Here is a 15,582-nt window from a genome sequence, read left to right on the forward strand (position 1 = left end):
AAGATCTTTTTTATACAGTTCTTCTGTGTATTCTTGCCATCTCTTCTTAATATCTTCTGCTTCTGTTAGGTCCATACCATTTCTGTCCTTTATCAAGCCCATCTTTGCATGAAATATCCCTTTGGTATCTCTGATTTTCTTGAAGAGATCTCTAGTCTTTCCCATTCTGTTGTTTTGCTCTATTTCTTTGCATTGATCGCTGAAGAAGGCTTTTTTATCTCTTTTTGCTATTAGAGAATGCCTTACAAAGACAGTCACATTTAGGTAAAATCCTGATGGCAATGAGAGAAAAAGAAGGACTAGTGAGTGGGTATTTAACATATATGCTTATATAACTTTTGTGCAGAGTACACCATGTGAAATGCCAGGCTGGATGGAACACAAGCTGGAATCAAGATTGCTGGGAGAAATATCAATAACTTTAGATATACAGATGACATCACCTTTATGGCAGAAAGTGAAGAGTAACTGAAGAGCCTCTTGATGAAAGTGAAATAAGAAATTGAAAAAGCTGGCTTAAAACTCAACATTCAGAAAACCAAGATCACGACACCTGCCCCTATCATTTCATGGCAAATAGATGGGGAAACAATGGAAACAGTGAGAGACTTTATTTTGGGAGGCTGAAAATCACTGCAGATGGTGACTGCAGCCATGAAATTAAAAGACTCTTGCTCCTTGGAAGAAAAGCTATGACCAACCTAGACAGCATATTCAAAAGCAGAGACATTACTTTGCTGACAGAGGTCCATCTAGTCAAAGCTTTGGTTTTTCTAGTAGTCAATGTGTAGATGTGAGAGTTGGACTATAAAGAAAGTTGAGTACCTAAGAGTTGATGCTTTTGAACTATGGTGTTGGAGAAGACTCTTGAGAGTCCTTTGGACTGCAAGGAGATCAAACTCATCAATCCTAAAGGAAATCAGTCCTTAATATTCATTGGCAGGACTGATGCTGAAGTTGAAACTCCAATACTTTGGTAAACTGATGTGAAGAACTGACTCATTGGAAAAGACCCTGATGCTGGGAAAGATTGAAGGCAGGAGGAGAAGGGGTCGACAGAGGATGAGATGGTTGAATGGCATCACCAACTCAATGGACATTAGTTTAAGCATTTCCACGAGTTGGTGATAGACAGGGAAGCCAGGGGTGCTACAGTCCATGGAGTCACAGAGAGTCAGACATGACTGAACGACTGAACTGAATTGTGAGTGGTTAGTTGAATTACTTTTCAAGCAGGAAGGAATACCACTAAAGGAAAATTTCATAAGGCCATAACTTATCTGCAGAGGCTCAAGAAATAGAAAGAGGACCACATTACAGAGGTGACTGTTGCTGAAGTAAAGATGAGGCCAATGGGATAAAGGCTCAGGAGAATAAGCCTGACAGAGTTTTTCAGGATATTTCCAGGACTTGGACTATTACTCTGAACGAGAGAGAAGAGGGCAGAAGAATAACAGTTAGGCTCCACTTTTAAGAGAACCACTCCAGCTGCTCTGATATAAATAGTCTCTGAGGATAAAAAAACAGAGCAATTAGCTAGAAAAACTTTGTATTAAAAAGTCAAGACATATGGTTAATTGTCACCACTCTTTATGAGAGGAAAAGCAGATAGAAGTGGTGAGAATTTGGATTTAACAATATTTTGAAGATTGAGTGAACAAGAATTGCTGATACACTCACTGTATTTGGGCCTCAAGAAGAGTACTGAAAGTGTGGACATTTACAGCAAGCCCCTGATTTGCACTATAGTATGGGATGGTTAAATTACCTTGCAAGTTAAACAAATCAATCTTATTAATCAATGGGAAAATTTGTGATTGTTACATGGCCTATAACTTCTTTTGGCAAAACGTTAAAACTCTTCTACTATCAGTTATAAATGCATGCAAAATTTTAAAAAATCATGTATAGAAGTCAATATTTATTTATCACACTATAATATAAAATACTGGAAATATAGAGAATTAAAGTCTTATTTCTTTGTAAAAAACATAAGAAGTTTATGCAGTTTAAGCAATGTTTGGCTTCTCATTTGGAGAAGGCAATGGCACCTCACTCCAGTACTCTTGCCTGGAAAATCCCATGGACGGAGGAGTCTGGTAGGCTGCAGTCCATGGGGTCGCTAAGAGTCGGACACGACTGAGCGACTTCACTTTCACTTTTCACTTTCCTGCATTGGAGAAGGAAATGGCAATCCACTCCAGTGTTCTTGCCTGGAGAATCCCAGGGACGGGGGAGCCTGGTGGGCTGCCGTCTATGGGGTCACACACAGTCGGACATGACTGAAGTGACTTAGCAGCAGTAGCCTTCTCATTAAATACATTGAGATTAACTTCAAGCATTTTATACTTGGCACTTTCAATGTTATGAAATATCTCCAAGAGTTTCTTAAATGTGAAGTTTATGCCAGTGTCAGTGAGTGGTGTTTCTTCATCCTTTTCATCACAATCACCTTTTTTTTTTAAGATATATTGATAAGTTTGACTTTACCAAATTTATCTGGCTGCAAATCTAGAGTTTCTCTAATAGTGGTGACACTAAAATTTTCCCAATCATCTGTTTCCTCTACAACTCCATTTATATTTGATTCAAATTTCACTCTCAGCATTCTGAGTTTTAGATTCATTGCTGAACTTTTATGTTGCCTTATTCTCTGGAACTCTGCATTCCAGAGTATATTTTGGGCATATTTTCCCTTTCTCCATTGTCTTTTGTTTCTCTTCTTTCTTCAGTTATTTGTAAAGCCTCCTCAGACAACCTCTTAGTGTTCTTTCAAACCTTTTTTCTTGGGGATGGTTTCAGTCATTGCCTCCTGTACAATATTATGAATCTCTTTCATAGTTCTTCAGGCACTCTGTCTACCCAATATAATCCCTTGAATCTATTTGTTACTTTCACTATAATCATAAGAGATTTTATTTAGGTCATATCTGAATGGTATTGTGGTTTTATGTACTTTCTTCAGTTTAAGGCTGAATTTTCCAATAAGAAGCTGATGCTCTGAGCCACTGTCAGCTACTGGTCTTGTTTTTGCTGACTATATAGATCTTCTCCATCTTCAGCTGAAAAAAAGGAATCAATCTGATTTTGGTATTGACCATCTGGTGATGTCCACGTTAGAGTTGTCTCTTGTGTTGTTGGAAAAGGGTATTTGCTATAACCAGTTTGTTCTCATGACATAACTCTGTTGAATTGCCCTGCTCCATTTTCTGCTACAAGGAAAAACTTGCCTGTTACTCTAGGTATCTCTTGACGTTCTACTTTTGTATTCTAATCCCCTATGATGAAAAGGACATCTTTTTTGATGTTAGTTCGAGCAGGCCTTGTAAGTCTTCATAGAAACAGTTAACATTAGCTTCATTAGCATCAGTGGTTGGGGTACAGTTTTCGATTACTGTGATGTTGAATGGTTTGTCTTGGAAATGAACCAAGATCATTCGTCATTTTTGAGATTACACCCAAGTACTGCATTTTGGCAGATGACACCATCCTTATGACAGAAAGTGAAGAGGAACTAAAAAGCCTCTTGATGAAAATGAAAGTGAAGAGTGAAAAAGTTAGTTTAAAGCTCAACATTCAGAAAACTAAGATCATGGCATCTGGTCCCATCACTTGATGGGAAATAGATGGGGAAACAGTGGAAACAGTTTCAGACTTTATTTTTTGGGGCTCCAAAATCACTGCAGATGGTGACTGCAGCCATGAAATTAAAAGACGCTTATTTCTTGAAAGGAAAGTTAAGACCAACCTAGATAGCATATTCAAAAGCAGAGACATTACTTTGCCAACAGAGGTCCATCTACTCAAGGCTACGGTTTTTCCAATAGTCATGTATGGATGTGAGAGTTGGACTGTGAAGAAAGCTGAGCACCCAAGACTTGATGCTTTTGAACTGTGGTGTTGGAGAAGACTCTTGAGTCCCTTGGACTGCAAGGAGATCCAATCAGTCCATTCTGAAGGAGATCAGCCCTGGGATTTCTTTGGAAGGAATGATGCTAAAGCTGAAACTCCAGTACTTTGGCCACCTCATGTGAAGAGTTGACTCATTGGAAAAGACTCTGATGCTGGGAGGTATTAGGTGTAGGAGGAGAAGGGGACGACAGAGGATGAGATGGCTGGATGGCATCACCGACTCGATAGACGTGAGTGTGAGTGAATTCCGGGAGTTGGCGATGGACAGGGAGGCCTGGCATGCTGCAATTCATGGGGTCTCAAAGAGTCAGACACGACTGAGCAGCTGAACTGACTGACTGACTGCATTTTGGACTCGTTTGTTGAGCAGGAAGGCTCAGTTCATTTCAATCACTCAGTCGTGTCTGACTTTTTGTGACCTCCATGGAATACAGCATGCCAGGTTTCCCTGTCCATCACCAACTCCTGGAGTTTACTCAAACTCATGTCCATTGAACCGGTGATGCCATCCAACCATCTCATCCTCTATTGTCCACTTCTCCTCTTGTCTTCAATCTTTCCTAACATCAGTATTTTTTCCAATGAGTCAATTCCTTCCATCAGGTGGCCAAAGTATTGGATTTCAGCTTAAGCATCAGTCCTTCCAATGAATATTCAGTACTGATTTCATTTAAGATAGACTGGTTTGATCTCCTTGCCATCCAAGGGACTCTCAAGAGTCTTCTCCAACACCACAGTTCAACAAAATCAATTCTTTGGTGCTCAGGTTTCTTTATAGTCCAACTCTCACATCCGTACATGACTATTGGAAAAACCATAGCCTTGAGTAGATGTACCTCTGTTGGCAAAGTAATGTCTCTGCTTTTGAATATGCTATCTAGGTTGGTCTTAACTTTCCTTTCAAGAAATAAGCGTCTTTTAATTTCATGGCTGCAGTCACCATCTGCAGTGATTTTGGAGCCCCAAAAAATAAAGTCTGAAACTGTTTCCACTGTTTCCCCATCTATTTCCCATCAAGTGATGGGACCAGATGCCATGATCTTAGTTTTCTGAATGTTGAGCTTTAAGCCAACTTTTTCACTGTCCTCTTTCATTTTCATCAAGAGGCTCTTTAGCTCCTCTTCACTTACTGCCATAATGGTGGTGTCATCTGCGTATCTAAGGTTTTTTTATGTTTGTCCCAGCAATCTTGATTCCAGCTTGTGCTTCTTCCAGCCCCAGCGTTTCTCATAATGTACTCTGCATATAAGTTAAATAAGCAGGGTGATGATATACAGCCTTGATGTACTCCTTTCCCTATTTGGAACCAATCTGTTCTTTCATGTACAGTTCTAGCATGAGGGCTACACCCTTTCTTCTAAGGGATTTGTACCCAGAGTAGTAGATGTAATGGTCATCTGAATTAAATTTGCCCATTCTTGTCCAGTTTAGTTTACTGTTTCCTGATATGTCAGTGTTCACTCTTGCCATCTCCCACTTGAGCACATCCAACTTATTTTGATTCTTTGACATAAGATTCCAGGCTCTTGTGCTATATTGCTCTTTACAGCATTGGACTTTATTTTCACCACCTGACACACCCAGTACTGAGCATCATTTCTGCTTTGTGTCAGCTGCTTAATTCTTTCTGAAGCTATTAGTAATTGCCCTCCACTTTTTCCCCATAGCATACTGGACACTTTCCAACCTGGGAGTGGGGGTGGGGGTCAAGGACTCATCTTCTGGTGTCATATCTTTTTGAATTTTCATACTGTTCATGGGGGTCTTGTGGTATTAAAACTGGAGTGTTTTGCCATTCCCTCCTCTAGTGGACCACATTTTGTCAGAACTCTTTATTATGACCCGTTCATCTTGGGTGGCCCTGCACAGCATGTTCACAGTTTCATTGAGTTGTGCAAGCCATGAGAAGGCTGAGATCTATGAAAGTGAAAGTGAAGTCGCTCAGTCGTATCTGACTCTTTGCAACCCCATGGACTGTAGCCTACCATGCTCCTCCATCCATGGGATTTTCCAGGCAAGAGCACTGGAGTGGGTTGCCATTTCCTTCTCCAGAGGATCTTCCCAACCCAAGGATCGAACTTGGGTCTCCCACATTGTAGGCAGATGCTTTACCGTTTGAGCCACAAGGGAATGAGATCTATGAAGGGGTTTATTAACAATGGTAACTGAAACTCATGTTTACTACAAGTCAGAGTTTCCTATAATCTAGATAACAGACATTTCGGTTGCTGCTTTCAAATATATAAAGTGAAAGATATAGATATCTTGTATGTAGTCAAGAAACATATGTGAAAATTCTAGATGGTAAGATGGTAATTTTTCCAGGTAGGTGAGTTCATTCAAAACAAGATAGGAACAAAATAGAAAGCCCAGAGATAAATCCGCGTACATATGGGCACCCTATCTTTGACAAAGGAGGCAAGAATATACAATGGATTAAAGACAATCTCTTTAACAAGTGGTGCTGGGAAAACTGGTCAACCACTTGTAAAAGAATGAAACTAGAACACTTTCTAACACCATACACAAAAATAAAATCAAAATGGATTAAAGATCTAAATGTAAGACCAGAAATTACAAAACTCCTAGAGGAGAACATAGGCAAAACACTCTCCGACATACATCACAGCAGGATACTCTATGACCCACCTCCCAGAATACTGGAAATAAAAGCAAAAATAAACAAATGGGACCTAATTAAACTTAAAAGCTTCTTCACAACAAAAGAAACTATAAGCAAGGTGAAAAGACAGCCTTCAGAATGGGAGAAAATAATAGCAAATGAAGCAACTGACAAACAACTAATCTCAAAAATATACAAGCAACTCCTACAGCTCAATTCCATAAAAATAAATGACCCAATCAAACAATGGGCCAAAGAACTAACTAGACATTTCTCCAAAGAAGACATACAGATGGCTAACAAACACATGAAAAGATGCTCAACATCACTCATTATCAGAGAAATGCAAATCAAAACCACTATGAGGTACCATTTCATGCCAGTCAGAATGGCTGCGATCCAAAAGTCTATAAGCAATAAATGCCGGAGAGGGTGTGGAGAAAAGGGACCCCTCTTACACTGTTGGTGGGAATGCAAACTAATACAGCCACTATGGAGAACAGTGTGAAGATTCCTTAAAAACCTGGAAATAGAACTGCCTTATGACCCAGCAATCCCACTGCTGGGCATACACGCCAAGGAAACCAGCATTGAAAGAGACACGTGTACCCCAATGTTCATCGCAGAACTGTTTATAATAGCCAGGACATGGAAGCAATCTAGATGTCCATCAGCAGATGAATGGATAAGAAAGCAGTGGTACATATATACAATGGAGTACTACTCAGCCATTAAAAAGAATACATTTGAATCAGTTCTAATGAGGTGGATGAAACTGGAGCCTCTTATACAGAGTGAAGTAAGCCAGAAAGAAAAACACCAATACAGTATACTAACTCATATATATGGAATTTAGAAAGATGATAATGATAACCCTGTATATGAGACAGCAAAAGAGACACTGATGTATAGAACAGTCTTTTGGACTCTGTGGGAGAGGGAGAGGGTGGGATGATTTGGGCGAATGGCATTGAAACATGTATAATATCATATATGAAATGAGTCACCAGTCCAGGTTCAATGCAAGATACTGGATGCTTGGGGCTGCTGCATTGGAACAACCCAGAGGGATGGTATGGGGAGGGAGGAGGAAGGAGGGTTCAGGATGGGGAGCACATGTATACCTGTGATGGATTCATGTTGATATATGGCAAAACCAATACAATATTGTAAAGTTAAAAAATAAAAAGAAACAGTTAAAATGAAATTTTCATAGTTGGAGAATTGTAAATACACCTATGATTTTATTGCAATATTTCATTAAAGATTTACATTCTTAGAATTTTTAGAAACTAAAAAAAAAATACAAGATAGGGCTTATATAAATTAGAAATGTCTACTTTTGGAATAGTTGCCTCTGAAATAAGTAAAAGTCCAATTAATAGACATTTTCTAACAGATACTGGATAACCATTTTTTGTCCAGGAGTATTATATGGAGTGTTATATGGCCAACACCAAAATAAATTAAATTAAAATTTCAACCAACTAACATTTAGGTTCTCATCTAGCTGGAACATGTTTTCTTATTTCTAAAGTACATTTGATTTGATGGAACCATACCACGCAGAGACATCTACTCCATTTCCTGTAGGGAGAAGAAAAGAAGCTCTTTTTGACAAATAAAATAGGCCATTCAAAATTTTGTAGATGCTAAGAAATTTTTATTATCTACGCATGACTTTTTAAATCAGTTACTGGAAATGTGAAAAACTTAGTCAACAAACCAACAGGGTGCCTAAAATAGATACTGTTTCAATAAGTAGAAATAGTTATTATTTTCTCAGGATTGGAAACAATTTTCAATAGCTGATTTGTGCATGTTCCATGACATATCTGTAGTACACATGTATATATGTTCTTATAAACTGTAAAGCAAAATATATCCTATTAAGTATGCAAGAGATTAATTTTATTATATGTGTCATAGAATCAACAGTTAAATTTTTCATTATATTTTAATATAAATAATACTGTTTTCACTTTATCGCCTCAAGGGTGAAAGAAATATTGGTTTGTTGTTTATGGCCTGAACTTTAGAAGTTCATGCTTATTGTATCTAAAAATTCACTCCACCTCACTTTAATAAAATTTTGAAACATCTTCTGTTTGTGGCATATTTTATAAATCATTGACAATGTGTATACATTAGAAAGAACAAGTGGTAATCTTATATTGGGGAAACTTTAGCTTTAAACTTAAAAGTATTCCAGTTATATAGTTATTTTGAAAATCATCCTACAAGATACAAAACAGAGCAATGACTGATTTTTATTTCAATTTTTAGATGGCTGAAGCTCATGAAAATTAAACAACTTATTACAAATCCATAGTTAGTGACAGAGTCCTGGCAAATGTTCCAGTTCTCACTTCATAGTGATGTGCTAACAAAGAAGGCAACAAGAAAGAATTGAAAACTTCATAAGCATGGGGATGGTTTGGATTTAAAAGGCATAGTCAGTAGTATAATGCAATTTATATTTGGGAGAATGAAAGAAAATTCAATAGCTCAAGCTTAGCACAATCTAGTAGTGATTAAGCACATACAGAGGATGAATTCTGGATCAGCAATGTCCCTGAATCAGGTGCAACCTAAGAGAACATAATGAAATCTTGAAGTGAAAAATTATTCCTGTTTATGGAAGTGTTTAAGGAAAAATAAAAAAGGCTTTATATAATATTTAATTATTTAGAATACAATGACCAAACCAAAAAGACAAAGAAAGACCTTTAATATACATGATGAAAGAAAAATAAATTATGCAATCTCTATTTCATATGAATTGCTCTAAAAATGACAAATATTTATTTTTATTTACATTCATTAAATATCATTAAAGAATCATTTTTATTACTCATTTATTGTCAAACAAACCTCAGAGTACTTTTTTGAAACAAGCTTTACTACATCAAAACTTCAAACCAAAGTCTTATACACAGACCTACAAACACTATGTTGAGCTTGAAGTTACTGAATGGGTTTCAAATTGTCATAAAAGAAATGCATCTCAATACGTGTGACAGAGCATAATATTTTTTGCAAAATAACTATCCATACATTGTTGTCTGGATTGTGTTACTGAAATGTTTCCCAGACTTTTTCTAAATTCTTTCCTCTCTAAAACACCTTTTTAAATATTATTTTCCCTGTTTCCTCCATGAAATTTTAATATCACAGATATACTGTATATCTATTTATGTACTGTGGCCTTCCTGAAGGCCACAAATCCCAATAAAAGACAAGCCCCTTCAAAAATAATTTTTCTTTCCCTTGGAGTGACACTGTCCAGGTTGAAAACACTCTGACACAGCAATCAGATTTACAAGTATAGAAATTCTGAAAAAAATACTCTGATGGATTATATAAATGCACCATCACTCTTATGAAATTCACAGTTGCCTGGTTGGTTCTGGTCAAACACTAGGTAGTAAATTCAGCACAATCTGAATAGTCATCAGGTCATAGTTTTACTCTTTGTTATATAATTATCATTTTCCCCAGTTCTAAATTATGAGATATATGAATTTCATCTATAAATACTACTGTTCTTCATTGAAATATATCACTGTTACTATGGGAACATAAGAATTCGTAGAAATGTGCACATATCAAAGTCAAGTTTTCATGTAAAAATAAAAAAAATGTTATTTTACCTCCAAGGGAAAAAATGCACAACTAACGGATCTATTTTTTTCTTAAGTCTATTTTTTGAATGTAAACATACCCTTATTTCTGCATTTGAAAACTATGAAGTTAAGTGCAATTATGTATAACTTCATAATTTCAGTGACAATTAATGTTATTTTGCATTCACTTATGTATTAATAGGGACAATATAAACTATAGGAAAAAACTAAGATAAAGAGTGACACATAATTAACACTTAAAAAAAAAACATAGCTAACTAGAGATGCTCAGTATCTTTCTGCCCTCCTCTGTAATCAGCTTCTTGCAATCAAAATCTCATAATTTTTATTCCCAGAAACCAGTGATATATTCAAATCGAATTTCTCTCATGCTGAGCCCTGTACATGTTCCTTTAGTGCACATTTCCTTCTTGGCTCACAGTGGTTCAAGATGTAAAACTTTGGTAAGGAGGGAAGACATGGTGCAGTTGTAAGTGAGATAATACACATGCTGTTCTTAAAAGATTACTACTTCATTAACTAAAGTTTATATAATCATGATTTATATGTCTTCATACCTTGGGTTGAAATCATATATAATGCTTGCTCCTGGTGCTTAATAAGAGAAGAAACATGAACACAGACATCCTTTTATATTCACACCACCAAACACATACAATAATGAGGTGGATGAAACTGGAGCCTATTATACAGAGTGAAGTAAGCCAGAAAGAAAAACACCAATACAGTATACTAATGCATATATATGGAATTTAGAAAGATGGTAACAATAACCCTGTATACGAGACAGCAAAAGAGACACTGATGTATAGAACAGTCTTTTGGACTCTGTGGGAGAGGGAGAGGGAGAGGGTGGGATGATTTGGGAGAATGGCATTGAAATACATATAATATCATATATGAAACGAGTCGCCAGTCCAGGTTCGATGCATGATACTGGATGCTTGGGGCTGGTGCACTGGGATGACTCAGAGGGATGGTATGGGGAGGGAAGAGGGAGGAGGGTTCAGGATGGGGAACACATGTATACCTGTGGCGGATTCATTTTGATATTTGGCAAAACCAATACAATATTGTAAAGTTTAAAAATAAAATAAAATTTAAAAAGAAAGAAAGAAAGAAAAAGAAAAAGAAAAAATAAATAAATAAATACCAAAAGCAAAAAAAAAAAAAAATCTAAATAGTATCAAATTTGCCTATTTCTAGAACTTTGTGAGTAACTTTATCTACCAGTTCTTACTTAATCCTAATGGCATTATAAATTAGAATTATTAGAATTATTGTATCTCCTTTGCATACAAAAAATAAGTCTTAGATAAGTTAATCTATATGTTGCTAAATGAAGAAACCGATATTCTAGGCAAGATACATATCATTTAAGAGCATATGCAAACATTCTTAAATCAAACAGAAAAATATGGTATTCTAAATATGCCATTAATGTCAGACTTGGTTTAAAAATGCATTTTGGCAATGCATGCAATTCCATCCCCTCATCAAATCCTAGTGAGATGGTAAATACATGCATGATTGTACTTAAAGATGAGCACATAATTGGCATGAAAAACTCACGCAATTTTACCATTAATTTTCCAGAAATTTTAGTGAATTGTTTTAGAATTTGGAGATGAGTGGAGTCAAATTGGCTGAGAAATAAGAAAGATAGAATAAAATAAGGGCTACAAAAATACATATTCACAAATAAGGACTCTATTTCAGATAAAATCTGTAATATAAAGTATTTGAAACATCCTGAAATAAAATAATCAAAACAATTTAATGGAAACATGAACAAGTCAGAGAAAAATGTAGTCCCAAGAACAATAAAAAATACATGACATATAAATCTTAAAATGCATTGTAAATACTCACTGGTATCAGAAACAGTTTAAAACAATAATTATTATTGTTGAAAGAATGATTTTTCTCCCATTCTATTGGCAAAAATTAAAACTTGATTAGTTGATTCTACCTAAATTAATTTTAGATATGAGAATTAATTCTATTAATGTCACTGATGGACATGAAAAGCAGTATAGTCAAAGACGTATAACCACATTGCCTGTATTAACCAAAATTTAAGTCAATGTTTCCTGTCGCTCTAGAAATTGTCTATCTAGGGATCTATCCTGTAGACAAACTGTATATGTATTTAAGTATGCTAGTTGCAGCATTGTTTGTAATTAAAAAAAAAAAGGAAGAAAATATGTGTGGAATGTTATACCAGGGTGACAGTGAATGATGTATATATCCATATACTGACATGAAAGACAATCATAAGAAATTTCGCTTAAAAATAACCTAACTGCATATATCGGATAAGGCAATGGCAACCCACTCCAGTACTTTTGCCTGGAAAATTCCATGGACGGAGGTGGGCTGCAGTCCATGGGGTGGGGAAGAGTCAGAGAAGACTGAGCAATTTCACTTTCACTTTTCACTTTCATGCATTGGAGAAGGAAATGGCAACCCATTCCAGTGTTCCTGCCTGGAGAATCCCAGGGACAGTGGAGCCTGGTATGCTGCCACTTTATGGGGTCGCAGAGTTGGACACAACTGAAGCGACATAGCAGCAGCAGCAGCAGCAACTGCATATATAATTCCACTTATGTTTTCTAATTTGTGACACACAAAAAAAGACAAAGACACACAAAAACCTGTGTAGAAAAATGTCCAGGGAATAGACATCAAATTGTTTAGAGCCTTAAGAGGAGAGGAAAGGCTTGATGTTGAGTAAATAAAGCTAAGTAGCTTTTTCTTTTCTTACGTTTGCATTGATAAGTATCTGAATATTATTAGGAATTAGTATAATATAATTACAGTAATAAATGCATATTTGGGGAAATGAAATTAAATAAACAATGTAAGATGATATGGCTTCCCAGGTGGAGCTCATGGTAAAGAATCAGCCTGCCAATGCAGGAGATGCCAGAGATGCAAGTTTAGTCCCTGGATCAGGAAGACCTCCTAGAGAAGGAAATAGCAACCTACACCAGTATTCTTGCCTGGGAAATTCAATGGATAGAGGAGTCTGGTGTGCTACAATCCACGAATTTGCAAGAGTCAGACATGACTGAACACACACACACCATCTATGTAAGATGATAGATGTATTAACTAGCTTTATGGTGTTAATAATTTCACAATATGTACATCTTTTGAATCATCACTTGTATACCTTAAACTTACACAATGTATTACATGAATTACATCACAATCAGTTCAGTTAAGTTCAGTCGCTCTGTCGTGTCCGACTCTTTGCGACTCCATGAATCGCAGCACATTGGGCCTCCCTGTCCATCACCAACTCCTGGAGTTCCCTCAGACTCAGGTCCATCAAGTCAGTGATGCCATCCAGCCATCTCATCCTTTGTTGTCCCCTTCTCCTCCTGCCCCCAATCCCTCCCAGCATCAGAGTCTTTTCCAATAAGTCAACTCTTTGCATGAGGTGGCCAAAGTACTGGAGTTTCAGCTTTAGCATCAGTCCTTCCAAAGAAATCCCAGGGCTGCTCTCCTTCAGAATGGACTGGTTGGATCTCCTTGCAGTCCAAGGGACTCTCAAGAGACTTCTCCAACACCACAGTTCAAAAGCATCAATTCTTCGGCTCTCAGCTTTCTTCACAGTCCAACTCTCACATCCATACATGACCACTGGAAAAAACCATAGCCTTGACTAGAAGGACCTTTGTTGGAAAACTGGAAAAATAATTTCTACTATATTACATTTTGCTAATACAGTATTTTTGCACATTTTCTTTGTGACCATCAAACTCCATATTTCTTACTAAAACCTGTATGTTTGCACCACATAGGTGAAGATACACTCATTTAAAGAACTGACAGAAATAAGAGTATTTCCTTCATGGCAATTTCAAAAGTAATTCCCTCTTCATTTAGTACAGATTTAATTTATCTTAGGTGAAGTTGCACTTAGATAAGAATACAGGAGTAAGTTGCCATTCCCTTCTCTAGGGGATCTTCCCAACTCAGGGATTGAACCTGGTCTCCTGAATTGCAGAGAGATTCTTTACCATCTGAGCCACCAGGGAAGACCACTAATTCAGCAATTCTGTTTAATTAGACTCTTGACTACCCTTGAGTCACCAGGGAAGCACTAATTATATATTCTAATATATAATATATAATTCTAAATATATATATAAAATATAATTCCGAAGTATAATATACAATTCTAAAGTTAACCCTGAAAACTCAATGATTACTGATGTTAATGTCAGTATGTTAAAATTGTAATTGATGACTTAAATACACATAGGATTACTACACTGTTTACTAACAATTAAAGCTGTTATGAGGGTTCCTAATTCTACAGGTTAAAATGACAAAATAAATATGCTCAGATTTGGGGTGTGGATATATGAAGGTGTATTGTATATGTAAGTGTATAGTACAGTGATATAAAGAACACTAAATATTTTCTAATTTTGATAATCAATAGTTTTATACAATGTAAACTATAATTCATATTTTATTTTTAGGTTGGTGCAAAAGTAATTGCAGTTTCAGATTGTGAATTTTATTTTATTATTTTTTTTTAAATTTTATTTTATTTTTAAACTTTACATAATTGTATTAGTTTTGCCAAATATCAAAATGAATCCGCCACAGACATACATGTGTTCCCCATCCTGAACCCTCCTCCCTCCTCCCTCCCCACACCATCCCTCTGGGTTGTCCCAGTGCTCCAGCCCCAAGCATCCAGTATCGCGCATCGAACCTGGACTGGCAACTCGTTTCTTGCATGATATTCTACATGTTTCAATGTCACTCTCCCAAATCTTCCCACCCTCTCCCTCTCACACAGAGTCCATAAGACTGTTCTATACATCAGTGTCTCTTTTGCTGTCTCGTACACCAGGTTATTGTTACCATCTTTCTAAATTCCATATATATGCATTAGTATACTGTATTTCTGTTTTTCCTTCTGGCTTACTTCATTCTGTATAATAGGCTCCAGTTTCATCCACCTCATTAGAACTGATTCAAATGTATTCTTTTTAATGGCTGAGTAATACTCCATTGTGTATATGTACCACAGCTTTCTTATCCATTCATCTGCTGATGGACATCTAGGTTGCTTCCATGTCCTGGCTATTATAAACAGTGCTGCGATGAACATTGGGGTACACGTGTCTCTTTCCCTTCTGGTTTCCTCAGTGTGTATGCCCAGCAGTGGGATTGCTGGATCATAAGGCAGTTCTATTTCCAGTTTTTTAAGGAATCTCCACACTGTTCTCCATAGTGGCTGTACTAGTTTGCATTCCCACCAACAGTGTAAGAGGGTTCCCTTTTCTCCACACCCTCTCCAGCACGTATTATTTGTAGACTTTTGGATCGCAGCCATTCTGACTGGTGTGAAATGGTATCTCATAGTGGTTT

Source organism: Bison bison, unplaced genomic scaffold, assembly GCF_000754665.1.
Source record: "Bison bison bison isolate TAMUID 2011002044 unplaced genomic scaffold, Bison_UMD1.0 scf7180017864358, whole genome shotgun sequence".
Classification (NCBI taxonomy): domain Eukaryota; kingdom Metazoa; phylum Chordata; class Mammalia; order Artiodactyla; family Bovidae; genus Bison; species Bison bison.